This window comes from Pongo pygmaeus, chromosome 13 (genome assembly GCF_028885625.2).
Source record: "Pongo pygmaeus isolate AG05252 chromosome 13, NHGRI_mPonPyg2-v2.0_pri, whole genome shotgun sequence".
NCBI classification, from domain to species: Eukaryota; Metazoa; Chordata; class Mammalia; order Primates; family Hominidae; genus Pongo; species Pongo pygmaeus.
The window spans coordinates 33091829-33116628 of NC_072386.2; positions in this window are offsets into that span (position 1 = coordinate 33091829).

The following is a 24800-nucleotide window of genomic DNA, read 5'->3' on the forward strand; positions in this document are numbered from 1 at the left end:
AAGGGACTGGTGGCATTTTGCCCTTGCCCTAGAGACTTGTGGATCTTTGAACTTGAGCAAGATGATTTAGGGCACCTGGAGGAAAAAATTTATAAGCAGCAAAGAATTCAAGAAGTGACTTGGGTACTGTTAAAAGCATTCAATTTTATGTATTCACAAAGATATGGTTTGGAATTGGAACTTATATTTAGAAGAGAAGCAGAGCATAAAAGTTCAGACAGTTTGCACGCTGAAAATATGATAGAAAATAAAAACCCATTTTCTGAGGAGGAATTCAAGCCAGCTGCAGAAATAGGCATAAGTAATGAGGATCCAAATGTTAATCACCAAGACAATGGGGAAAATGTCTCTAAGGCATGTCAGAGGTCTTCACAGCAGCCCCTCCCATCACAAGCCTAGAAACCTGGGAGAAAAATAATGGTTTCGTCATCCTGGCCCAAAGCCTTGATGCTTTGTGCAGTCTCGGGACTTGGTAGCCTGCATCCTAGCCATGGCTAAAAGGGTCCATTGTAGAGCTCAGACCATTGCTTCAGAGGGCACAAGCCCCAACCCTTGATGGTTTACACGTGGTGCTGGGCCTGCAGCTGCACAGAAGTCAAGAATTGAGGTTTAGGAACCTCTGCCTAGATTTCAGAGGATGGATGGAAACACCTGGATGTCCAGGCAGAGGTGGGCTGCAGGGGCGGAGCCCTCATGGAGAACCTCTGCTAAGGCAATATGAAAGCCCCCACACAGAGTCCCCACTGGAGCACTGCCTAGTGGAGCTGTGAGAAGAGGGCCACCATCCTTCAGACCCCAGAATGGTAGATCTACTGACAGCTTGCACCATGCACCTGGAAAAGCCACAGACACTCAATGCCAGCCCATGAAATCAGCCAGGAGAGGGGCTGTACCCTGCAAAGCCACATGGGGAAGCTGCCCAAGGTGATGGGAGCCCAACTCTTGCATCAGCATGACCTGAATGTGAGACATGGAGTCAAGGAGATCATTTTGGAACCTTAAGATTTCATGGCCCTGCTGGATTTCAGACTTTCATGGGGTCTTTAGCCCCTTTATTTTGGCCAATTTCTCCAATTTGAAACAGGTGTATCTGCCCAATGCCTATACCCCCATTGTACCTAGGAAATAACTAACTTGCTTTTGATTTTACAGACTCACAGGCTGAAGGGAATTGCCTTGTGTCACATGATACTTTGGGCTGTGGGCCTGTGAGTTAATGCTGAAATGAGTTAAGACTTTGGGGGTTGTTGGGAAGGCATGATTGGTTTTGAAATGTGAGTACATGATATTTGAGAGGGGCCAGAGATGGGATGATATGGTTTAGCTGTGTCCCCATCCAAATCTCATCTTGAATTTTAGTTCCTATAAATCCCACATGTTGTGGGAGGGACCCAGTGGGAGGTTATTGAATCATGGGGGCAGGTCTTTCTCATGCTGTTCTCATGATAGTCTTATGAGAGCTGAATAAGTCTTATGAGAGCTGATGGTTTTATAAAGAGGAGTTCCCATACACAAGCTCTCTTGCCTCCTGCCATGTAAGACATGCCTTTGCTCCTCTATTGCCCTCCACCATAATTGTGAGGTCTCCCCAGCCATGTGGAACTGTGAGTCCATTAAACATATTTTTCTTTTTAAATTACCCAGTCACAGGTATGTCTTTATCAGCAGCGTAAGAACAGACTAATGCACTCATATTTTGTGTGGCTCCTGTGCTTATGCACAATAAATGTGTACCTTTTCTCTTGCTAATCTCTCTGTTGTTTGTTCATTTTAGCAAACCTTCAGAGGGTAGAAGGGGGGGCTTTCCCTTTTATCTAACATCAGACATCCTTCAATGTATGATGTGGGTATAATCAATTTTTTCCAACCCATTCTACATTTCTCTGTATTTTGTTGTGTTTGTCATTCGCCAAGAATACTATACACATTTATGCCTCCATCCCCTTGTTTATATTGTTCCCTTGGCAAGGCTGCAAGAACAAAATTAGAAACACTTTGTGTGACAAACGTGTTTGGCTGCTACTCTCTTCTGAGGTATTCAATCTTCATCAGTTTTGCACATATATTGAACTTTATGCCCAAGTACTAGAAGTGTGATCTGTTCTATAAATACTAGCACATCCATCCTTTCACCTATCAGCACCAAATTGGAGCATTCATGAAATTTTACAATAGTACACTGAACATCTAAATGTACTTAGTATTATATAAAAAATAACTCTCTTTTTCTTTATCCCTACACTACCCACATGTGCCATTAAATAGAATAATACTTAAAATAAAGGGCATCCTATCCATACCACATGTAGGTGTGTGGGATGCCTGCTATGCACTGGAATTTTATTAATGTCATGGTCTTGTGGTGATTAGAAATTCTGTACCACATTTGAAACAAATCTTTAATTCAGCTGTGACTGAAAATCATCTACCTTGCTGATTATTCAGGGAAATGGCAGACAATATGTGTAATCTTTGATAAAATTTTAATAACACAACATGAAGGTTTCATTTAGCAATGCCTGGCCAATATTGGTTTTCTGAATACATGCTTTTATAGAGGCTTCCCATTTACTTTTAAATAGTTTGTATTTTTATATCATTTTATTAATATCTAGTCTTCCCACAGAACTGTAGGTTTCATGAGGACAGGGACCCACTGTATTTTGCTCACCACATATGCTTAGCACTTAGCACAATGTCTGGCACTGAGTTATCACTCAATAAATATCTGCTGAATGAGTGAACAGCATATATACATTAAAATTCAGCTTAAATGATAAGTTCTTAAAGTGAATCCAGAGGACTGGGCTAAAAAGAAATAAAATGGAAGAATTTTTAGGCTTATGAGGGCAATATTCATAGTACCAATGCTTCACTTGCAATTTAATTTTGAAATTAAAAAATATATTTATATACTTATATGTATGTGTGTATATATATATATATATATATAGTAACACTTAAAGGGCATCCTATCCACACATGTAGACATAGTTAGATAGATAGATAGATAGATAGATAGATAGATAGACAGATAGACAATAGGTCTACAGATGGTCCTCACATTCAATGATTCAACTTACAATTTTTCAACTTTTTGACGGTGTGACAGTGATATACATTCAGTAGGAACTGTACTTCAAATAGCCATACAATCATTCTGTTTTTCACTTACAGTACAGTATTAAATGAACTCCATGAAATATTCAACACTTTATTATAAAAATAGGCTTTATGTTAGATGATTTTGTTCAACTGTAAGCTAATAAGTGTTCTGAGCACATTTAAGGTAGACTAGACTAAAATATCATATGTGGTAGGTGAGATATATTAAATGCATTTTATTTACAATATTTTCAACTTATAATGAGTTTATCAGAGCATAACTCCATCATAAGTCAATGAGTATATCCTTAGAGTTTAAGAAGCTTCAAGGAAACTTTAAAGTTTTAAACATTTTTTAAGATCTTAAAACATACTGGAATATATAAAATATTACTCTTCAAATTGACAGCAAGATAAATACAAAAATACACTTTGGTTAAAAACTTCGACTTCCTTCTGTGAATCTACTTCAATTTCTCTTTGGAATTACGCATTATGTATATAAAAACTGATATATACACTTATAGAAATTGGATGCAAGTAGTGGGAGAAATTTTTCTTAGCAACTAGATTAGAATTTCTCTTAAAAAGGGAACGTCTGCACTTGGAAAATTAAGAGCTTGGAGTGTTAAGCAGATCCTGCCAGTTAGGATGACAACAGAGTTCAAACCTTCAAAAAAAAGAGCAACAGTACTCCTCATAAGGCAAGCAGAGAAATTTGTTATTGCCAAAGGATGAGAAAAATGACAAAATACAAAAAATAGAAGAGAGAAGGAAAGGAGGAGGCAAAAGATGGAAACAAGTTGAGACTAGATACCAACTAAGACCAATAAACTTCTAGACATGGAATAGTCAAAATAGTAGTTTAAGAATAATTATGACTTCATTGCACCTGTAGTATGATTGACAATCATGCATCAGATTAACCTTCCCTCTAAAATCAACAATAAAAGCTGATTTTACGTTGAATAGATACAAAAAAATCTGCTTGAAGATATCAAATCAAACAAAGAGTATAGAACTTAAAAGATCAATATCACAGACAGAAAGTAAGCTCACTGTGGTTAAACTTTAATTTACCTCTGCTTTTTCCATGGAGCATTTGCCAATTTGCAGCATAAGGAACAGAGGAAGAAAGCAGTACTGGGATACGGAGGCAGTTTAACTAGGTTGGGGAGGCAGAAGTTACAGTTTGGAGATGCCAAGGCTTGCAGGGCCAAGATCTCAGAGAGAAAGGAACTAAATAGAAGTAAGTTAGAAATTGTACATAAAATGTTCCCATGAGACATTAGCTGACACTTAAGCTGCATATGCAAGACACCAAGAACACAAGTAGAAAGGAAGACTAGAAATTTGAAAAGCTGACCAGGTATGTCAAGTCTTGTGGTGCTAGGAAGACGAGGTGAGGTCAGGGTCTGCCAAGGTGAAGGTTTCTAGTAAACAATGCAGGATTTTAAACCAGTCCTTAAAGGGCTACCCCATAAAAATAAGGACAGGCTGGGCATGGTTATCCACACCTCTAATCCCAACATTTTGGGAGGCCACAACAAGCAGATTGCTTGAGCTCGGGAGTTCAAGACCAGCCTGGGCAACAAAGTGAGACCCACCTTTACAAAAAATGCAAAAAATAGCTGGGTGTGGTAGTGTGTACCTGTAGTCCCAGCTACTCAGGAGGCTGAGGTGGGAGGATGGCTTGAGCCTGGGAGGCAGAGGTTGCAGTCAGCCAAGGTCACATTACTGCACTCCAGCCTGGGTGACAGAGCCAGAGCCTGTCCCAAAAAAAAAAAAAAAAAACCAGAAAGAAAGAAAAGAGAAAAGGGAAGGGAAGGGAAGGGAGGGGAAGGGGAAGGGAGGGGAGGGGAGGGGAGAGGAGGGGAAGGGAGGGGAAGGGAGGGAAGGGGAGGGGAAGGGACAGGAAGGGAGGGGAGGGGAGGGAAGGGGAGGTGAAGGGAGGGGAGGGAAGGGGAGTTGAAGGGAGGGGAGGGGAGGGGAGGGGAGGGGAGGGGAAGGCAGGGGAAGGGAAGGAAAGACTGCCCTAACAAAGGCTGTTACCAAGATTTGACTCTTGTAAGATAATTGGCCCTTGCTCTGTCTGTGAGATAAAATGTAATCTTTTTTGGATAAAGATAACATCATCTAAGTACTCAGATACAATGTCCAGTATGCAATCAAAAGACATACCAAGACTGAAGATCATATGATCTTCAAAACAAAACAAACAAAACAACAAAAACAAACAAAACAAAAACAAACAAACAAAAACAAACAATAGAAATAGAGCAATGGTAACACAGACTGAAGATATGAGACAGAGACTTAAAAATAACGATCATTAAAATATCAAGAAAATGGATGTAAGGTGGTAAATTCACCTGAGAATGAGAACCAATAAAAGGAATCAAATAAATACATGTTCTAGAACTGAATAATAATAACTAAGATTAAGATTCAATAGATGGATTTAATAAGCAAATCTACATAAAATGTGGATTTCAGTTAATAGTAATGTATCAATATAGGTTCACAAATTGTAAGCTATGTGCCATACTAATATAAAATGTTCATAGTAAGTGAAACTTGGTGCAGGATATGTAGAAATTATCTGTTTAAGTTTTCAATGTTTTGTAAATCTAAAAACACTCTAAAATAAAAATTGTTTAGAAAAGCATCTAGAAGTGAAAATAAAATGGAACAAAAAATAAGATTACCTTCAAAGGACAAATAATAAAACCAAGAGCTAACTTTTCATCAGAAATGATGACAGCAAAAAACAAAACAAAACCAAATTTTTGAAAAAAATTTGAAACTATTTTTTAAAACATTGCCAATCTACAATTCAATATCTAACAAAAATATCCTTCATAAATGATGGCAACATAAAGATATTTTTAGACAGGTAAATCTGAGAATAGCCAGAATAAAATAGCCAGAGTACATACAGTAAACAAAAACTAACAGGAGCTATTTAGACAGAAGGAATTTTATCCTAGATGAAATCCTGGTGATGTACACAGTTATAAAGAACATTACAAAGGCCAAGAGTAGTGAAGAAATATTTAAGAAAAAAAATAGCCCTCTCCCTCTCCCTCTCCCTCCCCCTCCCCCTCCCCCTCCTTCGGTCTCCCTCTCCCTCTCCCTCTTTCTTCGGTCTCCCTCTCCCTCTCCCTCTTTCTTCGGTCTCCCTCTCCCTCTCCCTTCGTCGGTCTCCCTCTACTTCTTTCTTCGGTCTCCCTCTGTTGCCAAGGCTGGACTGTACTGCTGTGATCTCAGCTCGCTGCAACCTCCCTGCCTTGGGCTCCTGTGATTCTCTTGCCTCGGCCTGCCAAGTGCCTGGGATTGCAGGCGCGCGCCGCCACACCTGACTGGTTTTTGTATTTTTGGTGGAGAGGGGGTTTGGCCGTGTTGACCGGGCTGGTCTCCAGCTCCTGGCCTGGAGTGATCTGCCCGCCTCGGCCTCCCGAGGTGCTGGGATTGCAGACGGAGTCTCGCTCACTCAATGCTCAATGTTACCCAGGCTGGAGTGCAGTGGCGTGATCTTGGCTGGCTACAACCTCCACCTCCCAGCCGCCTGCATTGGCCTCCCAAAGTGCTAAGATTACAGCCTCTGCCCGGCCGCCACCCCGTCTAGCAAGTGAGGAGCATCTCTGCCTGGCCACCCATCCTCTGGGATATGAGGAGCCCCTCTGCCCGGCCGGCCCATCTGGGAAGTGAGGCGCGCCTCTGCCCTGCTGCCATCCCGTATAGGAAGTGAGGAGCGTCTCTGCATGGCCGCCCATCGTCTGGGATGTGAGGAGAGCCTCTGCCCAGCTGCTCCGTCTGGGATGTGAGGAGCGCCTCTGCCCAGCCGCCTTCTGGGAAGTGAGGAGCGCCTCTGCCCGGCCGCCCCCTCTGGGAGGTGAGGAGCGCCTCTGCCTGGCCGCCACCCCTTCTGGGAGGAAGTGAGGAGCGCCTCTGCCCGGCCACCCCGTCTGGGAAGTGAGGAGCGCCTCTACCTGGAAGCCCCATCTGGGAAGTGAGGAAAGCCTCTACCTGGACACCCCGTCTGGGAAGTGAGGAGCGCCTCTGCCTGGCCGCCACCTCGTCTGGGAGAAAGTGAGGAGCGCCTCTGCCCGGCTGCCTGGTCTGGGAAGTGAGGAGCACCTCTGCCGGGCCCCCGGTCTGGGAGGAGAAATTCTCCTGCCTTGGGATGCTGTTGATCTATGGCCTTGCCCTCAGCCCCCTGCTCTCTGAAACATGTGCTGTGTCAACTCAGGGTTAAATGGATTAAGGGCGGGCGGTGCAAGATGTGCTTTGTTAAACAGATGCTTGAAGGCAGCATGCTCCTTAAGAGTCATCACCACTCCCTAATCTCAAGTACCCAGGGACACAAACAATGCAGAAGGCCGCAGGGACCTCTGCCTAGGAAAACCAGAGACCTTTGTTCATGTGTTTATCTGCTGACCTTCTCTCCACTATTATCCTATGACCCTGCCACATCCCCCTCTCCAAGAAATACCCAAGAATGATCAATAAACACTTAAAAAAAATAAAAATAAAAAATAAATAAATTTGGAGGGCATACACTCCTAAGAATTAAGACTTCTTATGTAGCTATAGTAAGTAAAACATTATGGTACTGGCATAAGTTTTTTTTTTTTTAAAAAAAAAAGGTCTATTGTAACAAAAAAGAGATTCTAAAATCATACTTACACTTATACAATCACTTGCATTTCTATACATATGCCAAAATAATGCTGCCAGGGAAAGAATATTTTTTTTCAGTAAATGATGCTGAAACAACAAAAATAATTAAAATAATAAAACATCTAGAACAAAACAAAACAGAATATATGCATACCCTTGGGTTAAACAAAGATTATTCAAGTAGTAAAAAGTACTAACAATAAAGAAAAATGTTGATAAATTAGATTTCGTTGAAATTGAAAAGTTTTGTGACTCAAAGACATCATTAAGAGAATGAAAAAGGAAGCCTTGCACAAGTTATAGATATGTGCAATACAAACAAAAGTCTAGACTAAGGATATATCCTGAGAACTTCTACAAACCAATAAGGAAAATATTTCTACAAATCAGTTAGAAAAAGACTTACTTTCTCTATTGGAAAAAATTATATTGAGTAGACTCAGAAATTGAAAAATGACTTGAACATGTACTTCATCAACAAGGGTATCAAGATGACAAGCAAATGGAAATGTATTCTACATCATTATTCACCAGGAAAAAGTGAATGAAACCCACAATTAAGTACCACTAAATCTATCAGCAGAGCTATTTTTTTTTAATAATGATCATGACCTCACCAAATCTTGACAAAGTTGTGGAGAATTAGTACTCTCATGTTACCGAGAATACGACTTGATACAAACCGCCAGATAAATGCCAGCATCTACTACATGTGAACATGTACATTATGTCTAATCAAGTAACTCTAACCTAGGTATAAGGCCAACACGAATCAGATCACATGTGCACCAAAAGATATACCCAAGAATGTTAAGAGTAGCATTACTCATAACAGACAAAAATAAGACAACCCAACAGTACTGCCCTTAGACCCTGGCAAATAGGGCTTTACCTAGCAATGCCTCAAAAAGCGCCATGCTATAGAGCATCTCCCTTGAAATTTTCTATCACCTTTCCATAAGTGGGATCAACTGGCAGTGGCAGTGTCACCAGTGTGGGGCACCTGAGCCAAGACTAGGACTTACATGGGCTCTGCTTCCTGTTTCCCTCCTTCCAGGTGCTTTCCAACCCTCTACACCACTCATGAGGATCAACCAGATACCCCAAGAAGGTCTATGTCACCTTGTCTGGCAAAATGATTTTTCCACAGTATCATATAAGATTAAGTCACCAGCATGGTGCTAATACACTGATTTTAGGTGACACAAGATAGACACAGGGAGCTAGGTTACTAAAAAATCACTGCCAACCCTTGAAGTTGAACTAACTTTGTAGGCCCTTATACCCACTCTCATACATCCATGCTCTTACCTTAGTGCCACCTCCAGTCTATAGTACCTAAGAATGGTGGAGTTGGCAGCAAATACTCTGCATGAGCACCCAGTGCAATCCCTCACCCTCTCCACAGACTGTACCTCCCATGTTAGCCAGTTCTTTGGGGCTGGCCATTCCTATCTCCTCCACATTGATACACTGCAATGCCAATGGGTCCTCTTGATCTATGCTTTTTCCTGCTTCTGAGAGATGGAGCAACATAATGCTCCCTGGGGATGGCTTTAAGATTTGCTGACCAAGGCAGGGACTTTCCTTGTGGGAGTGGAACCACCTCTTGTTCTGCTGATGGATATTGGCCTATCATTTCTACTGGTGAGAGATGGAAGGCAAGCGTATTATCAACACTGAAAGGTATCACGTTTTACTATTGCAGTGATTATAGTCAAAAGAGTTCAAGAGCAGACATGGTTAGAAGATGCATTTTTTTTTATTATTTTTATTATATTTTAAGTTCTAGGGTACATGAGCACAACGTGCAGGTTTGTTACATATGTATACATGTGCCATGTTGGTGCGCTGCACCCATTAACTCATCATTTACATTAGGTATATCTCCTAATGCTATCCCTCCCCCCTCCCCCCCACCCCACAAAAGGCCCTGGTGTGTGATGTTCCCCACCCTGTGTACAAGTGTTCTCATTGTTCAGTTCCCATCTATGAGTGAGAACATGCAGTGTTTGGTTTTCTGTCCTTGAGATAGTTTGCTCAGAATGATGGTTTCCAGCTTCATCCATGTCCCTACAAAGGACATGAACTCATCATTTTTTATGGCTGCATAGTATTCCATGGTGTATATGTGCCACATTTTCTTAATCCAGTCTATCACTGATGGACATTTGGGTTGGTTCCAAGTCTTTGCTATTGAGAATAGTGCCACAATAAACATACGTGTGCATGTGTCTTTATACCAATGATTTATAATCGTTTGGGTATATACCCAGTAATGGGATGACTGGGTCAAATGGTATTTCTAGTTCTAGATCCTTGAGGAATCACCACACTGTCTTCCACAATGGTCGAACTAGTTTACAGTCCCACCAACAGTGTAGAAGTGTTCCTATTTCTCCACATCCTCTCCAGCACCTGTTTTTTCCTGACTTTTTAATGATCGCTATTCCAACTGGCGATCAATGAGATGGTATCTCATCGTGGTTTTGATTTGCATTTCTCTGATGGCCAGCGATGATGAGCATTTTTTCATGTCTCTGTTGGCTGCATAAATGTCTTCTTTTGAGAAGAGTCTGTTCATATCCTTCACCTACTTTTTGATGGGGTTGTTTTTCTCTTGTACATTTGTTTGAGTTCATTGTAGATTCTGGATATTAGCCCTTTGTCAGATGAGTAGGTTGCAAAAATTTCCTCCCATTCTGTAGGTTGCCTGTTCACTCTGATGGTAGTTTCTTTTGCTGTGCAGAAGCTCTTGAGTTTAATTAGATCTCGTTTGTCAATTTTGGCTTCTGTTGCCACTGCTTTTGATGTTTTAGACATGAAGTCCTTGCCCATGCCTATGTCCTGAATGGTATTGCCTAGGTTTTCTTCTAGGGTTTTTATGGTTTTAGGTCTAAAATTTAAGTCTTTAATCCATCTTGAATTAATTTTTATATAAGGTGTAAGAAAGGGATCCAGTTTCAGCTTTCTACATGTGGCTAGCCAGTTTTCCCAGCACCATTTATTAAATAGGGAATCCTTTCCCCATTGCTTGTTTTTGTCAGGTTTGTCAAAGATCAGATGGTTGTAGATGTGTGGTATTATTTCTGAGGGTTCTATTCTGTTCCATTGGTCTAAATCTCTGTTTTGGTACCAGGACCATGCTGTTTCGGTTACTGTAGCCTTGTAGAATAGTTTGAAGTCAGGTAGCATGAGGCATCCAGCTTTTTTCTTTTGGCTTAGGATTGACTTGACAATGCAGGCTCTTTTTTGGTTCCATACGAACTTCAAAGGAGTTTTTTCCAATTCTGTGAAAAAAGTCATTGGTAGCTTGATGGGGATGGCATCAATCTATAAATTACCTTGGGCAGTATGGCCATTTTCACGATATTGATTCTTCCTACCCATGAACATGGAATGTTCTTCCATTTGTTTGTGTCCTCTTTTATTTCGTTGAGCAGTGGTTTGTAGTTCTCGTTGAAGAGGTCCTTCACATCCCTTGTAAGTTGGATTCCTAGGTATTTTATTGTCTTTGAAGCCATTTTGAATGGGAGTTCACTCATGATTTGGCTCTCTGTTTGTCTATTATTGGTGTATAAGAATGCTTGTGATTTTTGCACATTGATTTTGTATCCTGAGACTTTGCTGAAGTTGCTTATCAGCTTAAGGAGATTTTGGGCTGAGATGATGGGGTTTTCTAAATATACGATCATGTCAACTGCAAACAGTGACATTTTGACTTCCTATTTTCCTAGTTGAATACCCTTTATTTCCTTCTCCTGCCTGATTGCCCTGGCCAGAACTTCCAACACTATGTTGAATAGGAGTGGTGAGAGAGGGCATCCCTGTCTTGTGTCAGTTTTCAAAGGGAATGCTTCCAGTTTTTGCCCATTCAGTATGATATTGGCTGTGGGTTTGTCATAAATAGCTCTTATTATTTTGAGATACATCCCATCATTACCTAATTTATTGAGAGTTTTTAGCATGAAGGGCTGTTGAATTTTGTTAAAGGCCTTTTCTGCATCTATTGAGATAATCATGTGGTTTTTGTCTTTGGTTCCATTTTTATGCTGGATTACTTTTATTGATATGCATATGTTGAACCAGCATCCCAGGGATGAAGCCCACTTGATCATGGTGGATAAGCTTTTTGATGTGCTGCTGGATTCGTTTTCCCGGTATTTTATTGAGGATTTTTGTGTTGATGTTCATCAGGGATATTGGTCTAAAATTCTCTTTTTCTGTTGTGTCTCTGCCAGGCTTTAGTATCAGGATGATGCTGGCCTCATAAAATGAGTTAGGGAGGATTCCCTCTTTTTCTATTGATTGGAATAGTTTCAGAAGGAATGGTACAAGCTCCTACTTGTACCTCTAGTAGAATTCGGCTGTGAATCCATCTGGTCCTGGACTTTTCTTGGTTGGTAGGCTATTAATTATTGCCTCAATTTCAGAGCCTGTTATTGGTCTATTCAGGGATTCAACTTCTTCCTGGTTTAGTCTTGGGAGGGTGTATGTGTCGAGGAATTTATGCATTTCTTCTAGATTCTCTAGTTTATTTGCATAGATGTGTTTGTGGTATTCTCTGATGGTAGTTTGTATTTCCATGGGATCGGTGGTGATATCCCCTTTATCATTTTTTATTGCGTCTATTTGATTTTTCTCTCTTTTCTTCTTTATTAGTCTTGCTAGCGGTCTATCAATTTTGTTGATCTTTTCAAAACACCAGCTCCTGGATTCATTGATTTTTTGAAGGGTTTTTTGTGTCTCTATCTCCTTCAGTTCTGCTCTGATCTTAGTTGTTTCTTGCCTTCTGCTAGCTTTTTGAATGGGTTTGCTCTTGCTTCTCTAGTTCTTTTAATTGTGATGTTAGAGTGTCAATTTTAGATCTTTCCTGCTTTTTCTTGTGGGCATTTAGTGCAATAAATTTCCCTCTACACACTGCTTTAAATGTGTCCCAGAGATTCTGGTATGTTGTGTCTTTGTTCTCATGGGTTTCAAAGAACATCTTTATTTCTGCTTTCATTTCGTTACATACCCAGTAGTCATTCAGGAGGAAGTTGTTCAGTTTCCATGTAGTTGAGCGGTTTTGAGTGAGTTTCTTAATCCTGAGTTCTAGCAAATGGAAACAAAAAAAGCAGGGGTCGCAATCCTAATCTCTGATAAAACAGAGTTTAAACCAACAAAGATCAGAAGAAACAAAGAAGACCACTACCTAATGGTAAAGGGATCCATTCAACAAGAAGAGCTAACTATCCTAAATATATATGCACCCAATACAAGAGCACCCAGATTCATAAAGCAAGTCCTTAGAGACCTACAAAGAGACTTAGACTCCCACACAATAATAATGGGAGACTTTAACACCCCACTGTCAACATTAGAGAGATCAACAAGACAGAAAGTTAACAAGGATATCCAGGAACTGAACTCAGCTCTGCACCAAGCAGACCTAATAGACATCTACAGAACTCTCCACCCCAAATCAACAGAATATACATTCTTCTCAGCACCACATCGCACTTATTCCAAAATTGACCACATAGTTGGAAGTAAAGCACTACTCAGCAAATGTAAAAGAACAGAAATTATAACAAACTGTCTTTCCGACCACAGTACAATCAAACTAGAACTCAGGATTAAGAAACTCACTCAGAAGATGCATTGTTATATGTTTATTCAATAAAATTCTGAATAGTAAATTTAGCATGAATAGAAAATAAATTATTGTTGGCATTTTCTTGCATACTATGGGTAAGACTGGCCTATGTGGCCATACTCGATGAAGTAAAGTCACAATCTTTGAGAGAGTCATTAGAAGCCATTATTCACAGATGTACAACAGATGATGCTATATCATGCATAATGAGCATGCAATAAAAGGTATTAGGGAAATGCAAAGGTAAGATGATCTATATTGTTTCAATACCAATAGCTTGTGCAGAATGATGGCATGGTGAACAATAACAGTGTTGTTACCTTGTCCTAGGAGTAGAAACAAGGAAATTAGCCAGGAGCAGGGCTTTTGACAATAAAGAGGTGTTTCCTTGACCTGAACAGAAAGATACCTGGACATTATGAAGAATCTCTATGACTACTGATTGGATATTAAACAAATAGATAAGCACTTCTTTTCTACTTACTACTCTAAATAGTTATTGATACATTTCTATATTGGTATGGGTCTATAAATTTTAATAATATATTTCAATCAAATTGTTTATACAAACAGGGACCCTGCCAAAATACAAATAACAAAAAAAAGTTTTCTCAGGATTCCACATATCCTAGGGATGGCCCTAGAAACCAAATGCCCTTCAACAGTAAAATTAACACTGTATAGTATAGGCACACAATAAATATTACAAGTACATGAGAATGAATGTACTAAAAATATGATGACATGGATGAATCTCATGGAAGCAGACACAAAAGAGTTGATACATGCTGTGTGATTCCATGTGTATACTTTTCCAAAGTAAGCAAAACTAATACATGACGATGGAATTGTCAGGATAGTAGCTACCCTTGGTTAGTGGTATCTGTGTGTGCTAGGGTAGTTATTAACTGGAAGAGGATTTGAAACTGAACAGATTATTGTAAACAAAGTTAAGTGTCCTAATGTTCTTTGTTCCAATTTTTTTCTCCACCCTTAAGAACATGTAAGACAATTTCATTGCCATATCAAAAATACTCTAGAAGTCTCCTTGTTTTATATTTGTCCTGCAGAAGAGATGTGAAAACAACCCACTAAAAATATTTTTCTATTTTTAAGCTTGTTAGACAATACTTTTATGCACATTAGTCCTTCCAGAGACAGTACATTTACTCTGTTTGTTAAAAGACACATTATTAAAAACAGAGGTTAACCTCTCCTGCTACATGATGTTGAGATTACATCTTTTAATCTCCAAATGAATTGATTACCCAGTGATGATTTGATAGTTTCCCTTGTTAAAAAAGTAAACTTTTCCTTTGTTTAAGAGATATTTCTGCTTTTTCTATACTCTCCTTCCCTATATTTCTATATTTTCATGACTAATATATTGAGAAGTAGAAACCTGGGATGGTGGAGCAGAAAATGAGGAAAGAAAGATGAAATACTGTAACACTGGAAGTATTCTAGTGGTTGGTAACCCACTCGGCTTATTTTTCACTTCAGACAAATTACAGTGTATACACATACCTACTGATACAACATTACTTAGAATTTAATTATGTATCTTTTACTTAATTACTTTTAAAAGCAAAAATATTTTAAATCTATTGCAATACTTACAGCTGCTAAAGTTAAGCCTGTAAGACTTCTGCAACAACCCCGTTTTCTATCACTTACCATTCAGTCAAAATGAAGTCCTCCTTCTGGGGCTAAATAAGTTCCCACTTGGTCTCAGACTCTGGGCAAATCTTTGTCAAATTAGATAAGTCCTAAGCACAAATATCTTGCTTGGAAAGCAACTGAGGACGTTAGAAAGGAATACAAACCTAAAAATCAATTGAATTTTAAGAGATAAAAAACTTCCCAGTTGTTAAATTCAGGGTAAGGAATAAATAGCCTCCTAGAAATTTAGAAAAAAAAAGTTTTATAAAGAATACACATAAAATATCACTTTTAAAAATGCAACTAGATGGTCCCAGAGCTTATCTGTAGTTTGTTTGAAGCCTCCGGACTTGTCCTCCACTCCTTTGATATTCATGAACATAATAAATACATAACAGAGTCATAATATACCTCAAAGACTTGCAATGATTCTGAAACATAGCAAAGGATTCATGCAGCAGGTGCAAGCTGAATGCAGCGCTCTAGGCCAGGCTTAAACACTTCAGTCAGAAAGGCAATTTCAGCTGGCTACTGTTGAGTTGTCAGTATCCCTTAGTCCAAATCAATCAGATTCCTCCTACTGTTTCTTAGAAGGAAATATTTCTGCCTGTGCCATTTGATTTTTTTTTTCCTAGTATACAACTGAAACAAAAATTCAGTAATGGAATTGTTACTATACGTGAACAAAATCTATCAGTGCTACATAGCCAAGTTGTCTAAGGCCTCTTCCTGTCCTTCTGATGCTTTTAATCTAAAGTCTACCCAAATCCCAAGGCTGCTACCTGCAAGCTCAAGATCACACTCAAGTTGCTTAAACTTTCTGGAAGTCAGTCTACCCATCTGTAAAATGAGAAGGATTATAACAAACTCAACGAAGACTGGAATTTGATTAGGATGATGCACTTAAAAATTCCTATCACAGTATCAGCCACATAGTAGGTGCTAGATGTTATCAAAATAGTATTTAAATGGTTATGAGCCTATATTTATTTGTGTGCACATTTAATTAAGTCACTTAATCAGATTTTTAATCACTTTAAAGTTATAGTTTTACATTTATCTCTATCAGTGGCAGTTTGATTAGTTTTTTTTTTTCCAGTAACCTAGATTACTTCTCTCTACTTACTTTTCTTCCAATTAACTTCAGTTTGAACACTGAACATCTCATTAATATCACCATGATTAGATAGATCTGTAATAATAAGGAAAAAAAATTCAACCCAGTCAAGTTTACCACTAAAATTTAATTAGCTATTACAGATGAAGATGCTTCACATGAGTAAATTATATATATCTTAAATTGTCTTGTAGGAGGGACAGCTGGCTTCTAATAATGGTGGGTATGTATACCAGGATTCAGCAAACTTTTTCCACAAAGGGCTAGATAATAAATATTAAGACTGTGGACAAGACCATCTCTGTCACAACGACTCAACCTTGTGGTTGTTCATGAATGTAGCCATAGACGGTATGTTAATAAATAGGTGTGTTTTTTTTCAGTAACACTTTATTTATAAAAACTTTGGGCTAGATTTGGTCCATGGGCTATCATTTGCCAATCCCTGTTCAATCCTCCTGCTGCAGACAGAATCATTAGATCCCTCTGTAAAATCCTAGTAAAAGCAAAGAGAATGAGTAATCACCAAGTGGAGATCAGAGAACATTAGAGATGAGCACTGCTTCTGCCCTGGAAATTTTATAGATTGACTGGAGGCAGCTGAAAGGTCAGGCTTTGCTTTCAGTGCACTCAGTAAGCAGCAGGTGAAGTACTGTGCCCACCAAGATGGCACACTCTGGTGAGACACCACCTCTCTGGGTCCTGAGCTAGAGGGCTCCACCCAGACAATGAGTTGTTGGACTATATCCCAATGGGTTACTTAGGCGTCCCAGAGAAACTCAAGCCTTGGCCTTAGCAAGGAGCTTAGAAGAAAAACATATCCACTGTACTTACTCTATATATTTCTGCCCTTTTCTTCTCTGTTCTTTGCTTTAGGTTCACTGACCCCTAATTGACTACATCATCCAGACTCCCTTGTACTCTGGCTTCTGGTTGGTTTTGGACACAGGGAAGCATGATGAGGAGATCTGAGGGTGGCAGGATAAAGAAATTGGGGTATTTGTGCCACACCCCATTCCTGCTTTCATGCTACAGTTCTGGCAGTAGGTTGTATCTGTCTATAACTAAAGCTTCAAAGGTGGGTAGCCTCTCCACTTGAGTGGGCAATTCAACTGCCCTTGTTTATTTCTTACCCAACAACAGTTTGTAAATAGTCCCTTAACCCAATTAATCCCTTTCGAGTGAATTCTGTTGCTGCTTTGGCTCCTATTACATCTTCCAAACAAAAAACAACACAATTTTAGGCCTTAAATTATTTCTAGAAGTAATTTTTTAATACAACATCCAACAAAGAAAGAAGATGAGATGCAAAACAAGACAAGCCAAACCAGGAGGAACAACAGACAACAGAAAGAGTCACAATGGGAATCCAGTTATTGGAATTATCAGGTATAGACAATAAAATAACCATTCTTACTACTTTCGTGGAGATTTAAGCTCAGAAATGCAGGAAGGCTTGATGAGCAAAGAAAATACACATTTTGTAAATATAAATAAACTTTCAGTATAGAAAACAAAAGCAAAAGTGTCCTGTGAGGCTTCACATAAAGAGAGAATTAAAACACAGAATAATAGCATATATATCAAAATGGGTAATTGAGTCAAAAGTGTTCTAAGATTCTGGCATTTTTGGAAAGAATAACTCAGATAAAGATAATTATTTATTTTTTGTAAATCAAGGGTGCCTATATTATCTCTAGAGTAACACTCATGAATAGGGAAAAAGTTTGTAACTTGAAACTCTCTTTTATTTATTTATTTATTCATTTATTATTATTATACTTTAGGTTTTAGGGTACATGTGCGCAATGTGCAGGTTAGTTACATATGTATACATGTGCCATGCTGGTGCGCTGCACCCACTAACTTGTCATCTAGCATTAGATATATCTCCCAATGCTATCCCTCCCCCCTCCCCCCACCCCACAACAGTCCCCAGAGTGTGATGTGGGTGAAGGACATGAAGAGACACTTCTCAAAAGAAGACATTTATGCAGCCAAAAAACACATGAAAACATGCTCACCATCACTGGCCATCAGGGAAATGCAAATCAAAACCACAATGAGATACCATCTCACACCAGTTAGAATGGTAATCATTAAAAAGTCAGGAAACAACAGGTGCTGGAGAGGTTATGGAGAAATAGGAACACTTTTACACTGTTGGTGGGACTGTAAACTAGTTCAACCATTGTGGAAGTCAGTGTGGCAGTTCCTCAGTGATCTAGAACTAGAAATACCATTTGACCCACCCATCCCATTACTGGGTATATACCCAAAGGACTATAAATCATGCTGCTATAAAGACACATGCACACGTAGGTTTATTGTGGCACTATTCACAGTAGCAAAGACTTGGAACCAACCCAAATGTCCAACAATGATAGACTGGATTAAGAAAATGTGGCACATATACACCATGGAATACTATGCAGCCATAAAAAATGATGAGTTCATGTCCTTTGTAGGGACATGGATGAAACTGGAAATCATCATTCTCAGTAAACTATCACAAGAACAAAGAACCAAACACCGCATATTCTCACTCATAGGTGGGAATTGAACAATGAAACTCTTAAATATATGTCTCTGTGTGATTATATGTGTGTATGTTTGTATGTGTGTGTGTTTGTATGTAGCAACAAGAAAAACATAATATAGAACAGGCAAAATAATTACTAATCACATAAGTGATTATAATCATATAATCAATTTACATCATCATATAATCAATTTAAACCCAAATATTTCAGTAATAGTATTAAATGTAAACCAACCAAATGTTCCAGTTAAAAAGCAATGATTCATATACTGATTTTAAAAAATAATAACTAGCTACAAATCTCTTACACAATTGTCACTCTGTATACAGGGGATTTGTTCCAGGACCACCTACTTATACATAAATATGTGCATAATCAAGTTTTATAGTCAGCCCTGCATAACCCACATATGTGAAAAGTTAGCCCTCCAGGTACATGGGTTTCACATTGGGTGAATACCGTATTTTTATCTATATTTGGTTGAAAAAAAAATCTACGTATAAGTGGAGTTTTGTAATTCAAACCTGTGTTGTTCATAGGTCAACTGTACACATTTGAAACTGGAGTTTACATAAATCTTGGATGTAAAATGATACAAAATAAAAGATAAACACCAGAAAAAGCTAACATAAGTACAGTAATATTAAACAAAATATATATTAAGGCAAAGAGAATTATTACAGAAATAGTCATTGCATGAGAAAAAACTGTTAAGTTCACCAGAAATACAAATATACTACTATATTAACTACTGTAAGTATTAAAATGAAGCTGAACTAAGATCGTGGGATAGAATGGCAGAGAAAGAAGAGTAGACAAATCATCAGACTAAAGAACCAAGAAAGGACCTCACATATAAATGGCACCTGACTATGACAGAAAAAATACTTTTCAATAAATGATGTTGAGGCAATGAAGTATGTATATAAACAAAAAGAAACTGATTCTCAATTTTATAACACATGCAGATATCAATTTTAGGTGGATCATGGTTCATAATGTGAAAGAAAAAGTTTAGATATACTAAAATTAAGGATTACTCTTTTTGAAAATATGCCACTAAGTGTGAAAAAGCAAGCCATAAAATGGATACTCAGCCTTTTTATAATCATGGAGATATGAATTTAAATCACTGTGATATCAATACAATTTTACTAGATTTAAAATTTAGGAATTTGAAAATTAGTGCTGGCCACGACATGGAGCAACAGGAATTTTTGTATGTTGCTGTAGGTATACACAATGTGGTATAACTCTAACTCTGGCAAATTGTAGGTATTAACTACTAAACTGAACATATGCAGACTCTTGAGCTAACAATTTCACAACTAGGAATATACTCTACAGTAGTGTTTCTCCCAGGTGAGGACCCCAGACCAGCAGCATCAGTATCACCTAAGAAGATGTTAGAATGCAAATCCCATAACAGACATTCTGGGACAGAAACCCCAGAATTGGGTCTCAGAAATCTAGGTTTTAACAAGCCCATCAAGTGATTTTTATGCTTGCTAAACTTTAAGCAGCACTGCCTCATACAAAAGTGAGGTTATGTGCATCAGGATAAAAACATAATTATCTTCATAATAGTATAGTTTTCAATCGCAGAACAAATGGAAACAATCAAAACCAACAAGATGCTCAAAAATGGAATGAAAAAATAATTCATTGGTTTTTATTACACAGAAATAAAAATGAATAAATTGCAACCACCTGCAGCAATGCAGACAAATCTTAAAAATACAATAGTGATATTTAGAAAATCGGGTATGCACATGAAAAAGAATGACAGGAGAAAAAACAGACAAAATAAACACATAGTGTATGATCTCAAATATATAAAATTCAATACGTATTCAATAGGCAAAACTAGTCTGAATTGGCTAAGGATGTGTGATGGACAGATTTTTAAGGTAGCTCCCCAAATCCCTATCTCCTATGTTGACAATCTTGTGTGATCTTAGAATCAGAGCCTGAGATGGGTTCTTGCTCAATTGATTCATTTCTTGGAGGAGTGGTACCAAGAGAGGAGCAATAAAGCCTGCAACAGTAAGGTCTCATTTAAAAAACAGCTTTGTTTCAATTCCAAGGGGAAACATTGGAGCATCACACAGTCATCCCACCTTGAGTTAAGAGACTGGCCTTTTGTGCTACAGTCAATAGTGAGGCTGCAGGGAGAGAGGAGGCATGACATGCCTGGTAGTGATTCCCATTTGGCCAAGGGCAATTCTCCAGATAAGTGGGCAACTGTGAGTTTTTGCCATGCAAACCCCACAGCATTTAGTAAAGCAGATGTGAAGAGGCAAAATAGAAGACTGACAGCATTTACTACGGACTACACAAGTGAGGTAAAGTTTAAAGGAATGCTAGGATGTGGATAACATAAAAATCAGCAGAGCTGGGATGGGTTATGCAGAGATTTTCCGGGATTCCTGCAACGTTCTATTTCTTCACCTAGGTAGTGGTCACATAAATGTACTTTATATACCAATATTATTTATTTTGTGCATTTCTTCATATGTCCATTATATTCACAATAAAATTGATTTTAAAAATTCTGCCTAGGGAGAAATGGAATCTCTAAGCTAGAGAAATGTAGAGTATCTGAGGATTTCATTTACTTCCTTGATACTTTATTATATTTCACTGCACTATGGTATGTCTAATAAATTTTAATTTTACCATCCTCACTAGTATACTCTGATTCTTTGCAGACCAAGAATTCAGAAAATTCTGTCACACTGACTATTAAGGAAACAAAATCAAGGCCACATCCATGAGGATCTAAATGAAGAATTGGTTTTGGGGTGGAGAGGTGGAAAAAATGCACAAAGTATAAATATGTTAACTAGAAAACAAAAGATAATTTGTGATCATGCAAACTATGAACAAGGACAGAAGAATGAAATTGCTGGTATTCATCAAAAAGGTCTTCTGGAGAAAGAGATTCTTTGCATTCTAATTATTATAACTAATAAAAAAGGGGAAAGCATAACAATAAAGAATAGGCAAAATAAAGCTTATATTTTCTGCAGAGAGATTTTTACTATATAAAATTTAAATCACAAATCCCAGTCTTCATATTAAAAATGAAAAATATCAGACAGGATCTATAGTAAGCCACTTGGGTCATTTTACATTGAAATTCTTAATAGTTTCTTACTATTTCTCACAGGTTTTTCAAATAGCACGATGGAACCCCATGAGACAGATTTTAATGTGATGACCAGCCATAATCCACATACTCCCTGGAAAATTCCAAGCAGTTACCATCAATTACAAGCAGATAATTATCTCTCAGTGACTTTCATACACTGCAATTTTTCTCTAAACACAGAAAAGAAATTTAAAAGGTGAAATATAATCAATCTACAGAAATGAACCTATAAGAAAGCTTTAACATATGTAGAAAACAATTAAGAAAGTTTGCCTTCCTTATAATTATTTTCAATTTGATTATCAAGTCAAGATGGGTAGGTAAAATACATAGGGGCAGAAAAATATTTTAGATGAAAGAAGTAATGTAAGTGTCAGAGGCAACGAATTCTCACAGAAAGGGTCTAAAACGTGGACTCAGAGAGCTCAGCTTGGTACACTGAAGAGCCGAGCCAATGAAGACAAGTCACTTCTTAAGGTCTGAGTTTTCTCATCTGTAATTTAGAAGCCATGCCATTGGCTGGTTCTCTTTCATGGGACCTCCATCCTATCAAATAAGATAGCATACATGAAAGCATTTTGCAAAATATTCTATTCTATAAAAGTCAAAGGCATTTATTATTATTATTATTATTATTATTATTATCATTATTATTATTTTGTAGAGACGGAGTCCCGCTGTCACCCAGGCTGGAGTGCTGGAGTGCAGTGGTGCGATCTCGGCTCACTGCAACCTCCACCTCCCGAGTTCAAGCAATTCTCCTGCCTCAGCTTCCTGAGTAGCTGGGACTACAGGCCCACGCCGCCAAGCCCGGCTAATTTCTTTTGTATTTTAACAGAGACGGGGGTTTCACCATGTTGTCCAGGCTGGTCTCGAACTCCCGAGCTCAGGCAGTCCGCCTGCCTCGGTCTCCCCAAGTGCTAGGATTACAGGTGTGAGCCACTGCGCCGGGCCATCAAAGGCATTTTTGTAGACTTCTTAAATTCACTTTTAGGTCAATAACTTGGAGAAAAGGGAGAGATTTTTCTGGACTTACAAGCCATATTTCAGAGCATTTTAAATAAGGGTTAACAGAAAACAAAGAATGAAGTTGTTATGATAAACTAAAACTAAACAGTTTATCTGTGGCACTACCTTTTCACACAAAGACATCACCCACTATCCTGGAAACATGAGAAAAATGCTTCCACCTGGGAATGTTTTGTGAAATTATTTCAAGCCACATCCCAGGACAAATTGTTAGAGGAAATGATAATTCCCCCAGGTAAAAACTTTTTCCTTCTCCACTAAGTGGATCATGAATCAGTTTTAGCCTATGATGTTCTACTCCATTGAGCCCAGAACATCCAGCAGCTTCTGGAATCGGCCAAACCATCAAGCACAGCACAAAATTCCCTTTAAGCCGATTCAAGTGCCGAAAAGCAGTGGGCTAGAACTTTTCCCCAAAATCTGGAACTCAATGATGTGTGGGCTTCATTCTTCTCAAGAAAAATAACTCAAACTCCATAATACTTCTGCAGGATTATACTCAGTACTCATTATACTTCTGCAGCGTTTCTAATTTGGATACTTTTTTCTTTGCTTTTGTTTTCTTTCTGGGTGAACATAAAATATACTGTTGGAATTCTGATGGTGATATTTGTTTCTGAGCTTTGTAAATACCTTTCAACTATATATTGGCAAACTAATTTCTGTGTTTTACTTGAACAGAGTAGCAGAAAATAGAAGAGAATTAAAAAGGTAATAGTGGAAAGGGTTCAACTGGGAAACTATGTCAAACTAGATGTCGTGTTGCTCAGTAATCAAACACCCAGTCATTACACTAGTGGCACGCTATTTACATTCTGTCTCCCTCTCTTTATATATATAAAATGTGTGTGTGTGTGTGTGTGTGTGTATGTGTGTCTGTGTAGACATGGTCTACATATATGGTCTCTATATATGGTCTCTCTATATAAGGTCTATATTTTTATATATATATTATATAATATGTGGTCTTTATATATGGGGTCTATATATAGAGAGAATGCACACTCAATATATATTTATTGAAAGAGAGAATTTAATAAAATTCAAATAATACAGGAATATAAATGTAGCATAGCTATAATAGAAAATTATACCATAGAAAGAGATGGTCATTAGAGAGCTAAATGAAAAGAGTAATCCTAAGGGGGATTAGAACTTATTCTATAGCTAGCTAAGTAAACAAAATGTTAGTGGACACACATGGGGTAACCAACTTTTTATTTTGCTGGTACACGATAATTACTATTATCCACAATCACCACTATTTATTTTTATAATGGATATTTAAACATCAGAAATGATAAGACATCTCAAATTTTTATAAAAATTAACTATGGAAAATATACCACATTATTTTTATTTTTCCAGTTTCTTAGCCAACAAGAGAAGTTTGTCAGATTCTTATACTCGGATTATAATTTTACTTTTGAAACCATCATAGACAATATGAGATATAAGTTCTTGAAAGATAACAGATAAGCATCCTAGCTGAGATTCAAGTGCTGACTAATGACATAGTCCTGACCTTCCAAATACATGGTTGAGTTGAAGGGACTCAACATATTGACAATTTGAAGGCAGAGAATTTGGAGTTGCCTATGAAAAGATTGATTTCATGTTCGTCATGTGCAATATAAACTCAATTATAATAAGTTTGGAATCTCGTGTAGAATGCTCATTTTATTTGATATATTCCCAGTTGTTTAGAAAGGTGAGGTAGGTTAAAGTCCATGAAAGAAATTATTTAGGAAATTTAAGGATGCATCACCATGGGTAATATATACATGAGTTTCAAGGCAGTTTTATATGAAATCCATCCCACAATGTAGCTTCTTCACATACTAATGATATGGCTACAAAGTAGTAGCT